The sequence below is a fragment of the Dipodomys spectabilis genome, unplaced genomic scaffold (genome assembly GCF_019054845.1).
Source record: "Dipodomys spectabilis isolate Male_0828 unplaced genomic scaffold, ASM1905484v1 ptg001237l, whole genome shotgun sequence".
NCBI lineage: Eukaryota > Metazoa > Chordata > Mammalia > Rodentia > Heteromyidae > Dipodomys > Dipodomys spectabilis.
In genome coordinates this window covers 10,710-15,046 of record NW_024871914.1, presented here as the reverse complement: position 1 = coordinate 15,046, position 4,337 = coordinate 10,710, and the positions used below count along the sequence as shown (strand labels likewise).

The 4,337-nt window shown below is 33.5% G+C and overlaps 1 pseudogene; it reads left to right on the top strand.

Moving 5' to 3' along the window:
- The first annotated feature begins 3,017 nt into the window (after positions 1-3,017).
- LOC122102998 lies at positions 3,018-3,114 on the top strand (annotated as a pseudogene).
- The last annotated feature ends 1,223 nt before the right edge of the window (positions 3,115-4,337 follow it).

The following is a 4,337-nucleotide window of genomic DNA, read 5'->3' as shown; positions in this document are numbered from 1 at the left end:
GGAAGCCTGCCCAATCACTTCTTTTGGCTGTTTAGGCAAGCCTGGGAATTCTCCTCAGAAAATTTTGTATCCTTGGGCAGAGATATCCAACTTTGCCCAAGAACAAAAACTCGTTGTTCCCCCTGTAATACAACAGTGTTCACAGGCCCCACATCTACCATGGCAACGACAGCCAAGCCTATAATTGAACCCCAATTCATGTTCCCTGAAAACGTCCACCGAACATCTGCACGACCTAACCAATGGTACCCCCATGACCCAAAAATACCGGGCCGCTGTCAAGGAAGATGGGTTACACTCCCTGAATGCTCAACAGATGCTCGAAACCCTTAGCATTGATCTTAACTGCCCCCATGATTGGAAGAGCTTAATGAACTGTAGTCAACCAGAAAGTTTAAAAAATGCTTAGAATGTATTCCTAAGTACCAGTTTTATAAATGGCTTTGCACTGTGGTTTGTGGTTATTTTATTTTACATGAGATAATATTTTCTACTACCAATAAGTTTTGGAAAAAGAAGAAAACTAAAATTTACTATTGTAGAGGAATATGATAGAAGTAGAAGAAAGATTTTATGTTTGTCAAATCTCTGATGAGTACCCGTATTCAAGACTTAAAGTCATATTTCTTACTATGTTAGACAGATAGGAAAAACAAAACACCATATGATAAGGCAACTATTTGTGATTTTTTAAAATGTCCTTAGTATGTGATGAAATTTACTTTATTAGCTAATGTTTTGGTTTGAAATATGGGAGGCTGATCTATTTAACAAATTTTTGAAGTCACCTACTGAAAAAACAAATGATGGGGGTTATAATTTGTACACTTTAATGAATGGATGAACCTGTTTGGCATTAGTGCTGGGTAAATAAATAAACTCTATTGTAACTTGCTCCCTACCCTTGAAAAACTATTTATGTCACTAAATATCATCTACTTGTAAAGTGTTATTTGGCAAATGTGATTTTTAAAAGTTTATTTGAAAAGGAATATACTTTCAGGAGATTAAATGTAGGTTATCATTTGTTTGACAATGACAACATTTTTATACTACAGAACCAAGTTTTACTGAAGTACCAGTGTTTTGAAGCACTAAGGATCTTCTCAATTAATGTTTTTCTGAATTATATTTGACCTCTGTGTCAAGTATTCCTAGCATTGGTAGACCAAATATGGATCTATTGTTCCAGGAACTATTTTTTGGCCTGCTGATGCTGCAATGAAATTATTCATTAATCATTAGGAGAGGGGTATTACAAATGATCTAGTGACATTTGTGGTCTTGTTCAATCATATATGATGGTCATCTGAAAATTAAAATTTGAATTACTGTACTTTCACATTTTGTGATTTCATCTTGCATTTTAAGTTGCCTTGCATTTCCCAATTGCTTACTGATAATTCCTGCATTTCAAGGAATTGGGGCCCTGAAATATAGAAAATGAGAAATTGAGATGGGTCTTCAATTACTTTCTGTTGGCATGTTGCATGGACGTAGGTGAGAACTCTTGCCTTAGTTATCTGATGATGCGGATAACTGGGACCTGGGATCCTAAGACCTGTGGATCCTGTAGAAGAATAATAGCTTTTAGACATCATATCAGAAAAATTTGAGTATAATCAGTAGGAATGCTTCAGAAACATGGAGAAAAACAGTTTGGGACCAGCGAGTTATAACAATAAACAGAGCAGCAAAGTAAAATCCCTTATAGATTAGATGCAAACAACATTGTTTTTTTTACCATGTGAATTCAGAAGACCAAGAACACTTAGAAGTTATCACAAGTTTATACCGAAACATTGCATTGATAATTTTTATATTCTAATATATATTCTAATCCTGATTATTTATATTCCAATCTATTTATTGGAATAAATATCAATTAATTTTTCAAATTATCAATTAATTCTAATAAGATTCACTGTGTGAAATATAAAATCAGCACATATAAATATAAAATATATAATAATATATAATATTAGAAAATGTTTGGCATTGTTCTGTTGTGGTAAGGGTATCAAAGGCAACAGTTTTTTTTTCTTTCTGCTTATGTGGTGATGAGGAATCAAACCCAGGGCCTCAGGCATGCAAGGCAAGCACTCTACCACTGAGCCACAAGAGGCAACGGTTTTAAAGTATTATTCCATTACCTCTACTCAGTGTTTGGTAGAATTAGAGCTAAAGCTTTACCATTCCGAGATATACAGCCTAGAGGCAAGAGGAAACACTGTGATTAAAACATTACCAATTTAAGGCCTAATAACGAGGAGAAACATATGGACTTCTTTTGGAGCTATGGAATATATTTGGTGATAGAAAATCAGTGGTGTAAGTTCCTGCCTGCTTGGATGGTAGACAGGCCAAGACATTAGGTAATCATACATATGAACAATTTTTTCACCTTCTTGGCTTTAGCATCTTTTGAAATGTTATGGTGTAATAAACAATTATATTTTGAAAAAATACCTTCTAGTCTGAACAGTACTGTCTGAACTGTTTGTCTCTTTATGATCCCTTGTAACAGATTAGTTTTGCTCCAATAAGAAAATCTATGCTGTCAGGGTAAGATTCTGGTTGGTCTGTTCCTACATGGAGCAAGGTTAAAGGGTCAGGAAGACATTTGTGCCAGTAAGACCTCATTTGGGAGATATTAAGCTGCAGAAGTTTAGAAGTAGCTTTTAAGCAAGGCTTATTTTGACTCCATTATCTCCACAAAGCTAAATCAGTTAATAAATAAATACTTGAAAATCCATCATCTTTGGACCTAGATATAAAGACTGCAAAGTATGATCCAATTTCAAATGAAAAAGACTTAAAATAGTCATTGAAAAAATTGCAAATGTGAGCAATTGAACAAACAATATATGTTTTTTCCACCATACACAGAATTTTACAGAAATAAGATGAACTGCAATTTTGGGAACAATAAGGTTTCCTTCTTACAAATAGGCAACCAAAGATATATGCCTGTCTTAAGATTGCATCATTAACTACTTAAATTTCCAGGATACTACATGCTTCAGCAGCACGTCTACCCAAATTACAATACAGAGATTTACATGGCTCTTGTACAAGGATGATACGAAAATTTGTGAAGTATTGAATATTTTTCATTCTTCTGATGCAAGAAATTAAAAACAGTTATTAAAAAGTTGATTACAAATATACAAGTGTAAGAATACATGTAATTCATAGAAATAAAAGTTAGTTTGACATCATTCAATCTTCACTTTTTACAAATTCCTTTACATAGCATAACCTTTATAAAACTTTTGAAATAAGATAACATTGTCATTTTATCCTAAAGAAATAAAATTCTTTAAGGACCTAGGAATTAAAGGAATCTTAAACTGTTTCTATATGGAATGCAATCTGAAAGGACACATTTATTAATGAACCTATATATTATAAAACAATGTCGAATTCAAAGGATTATATCTAGGAGAGAATGAAATAGGTTATGGACATTACACAAACAGAATACTAAATATTTTTAAATATACTTTTTTCAGACATGCACCAGAAATATCTTTACTTTCTGTATTACTCATTTCAACAGATAAGTTAAAATTATTTATGATTTAAAAAATCACAAACTCTATAGAAATCATTATAGATGTATACAAACAACTCAAATATATTTTGACATCAAAGTCAGGCAATTCACTTGGAAGAATACCATGGAATCCATGAATTTTTAAAGTAAGATATTGCTGTTGCTTTGTATTGTGAAAATATTTTGTATGGACACATAGGATGGACTGGCAATTTTGAAATTTAAGAAACTTAACTGAATCATTAGGACTTAGGAGAACAATTTGTACGGCTTTCCAAAACTTCAAAGAGGTAGTAATACATACTTATCCTTTTGGCAATATCAAATGCAGCTTCTTCCAAGTTGTGCTTCAGACATGGTTTGAAATAATGGTTCACCAGAAGGAGATCCAGAAATTCTTTGCTATATCTACTCCCAGCAGCAAGATGCAAGGGGGTCAAGAGGCCTTTAGTTTGGGCTTTTTATCTGTATCATGATGAAATAAAGAAGCCACTGTGGTATAATTCCATGTATAAGTACTGTGCAGGGGTGTCCAGCCATTCACAATTATTCCAGGAATATCTACCTTGAGCCACCAACTCATGGACAATGTCTAAGTGTCCACTGTAGGCTTCTCGATGAAGAGGGGTAATACTCATCGTCATCCCTAGTATTCACATGAGTGGCCTTTTTGGAAAGTCGTCTCTGCACTGTAGTAAGGCTGTTATTTTCAACAGAACAAAGAAGAAATTTGCTTGAATCCTTCGCCATTTTTTTCTTGCAACTGATACCATTTCTC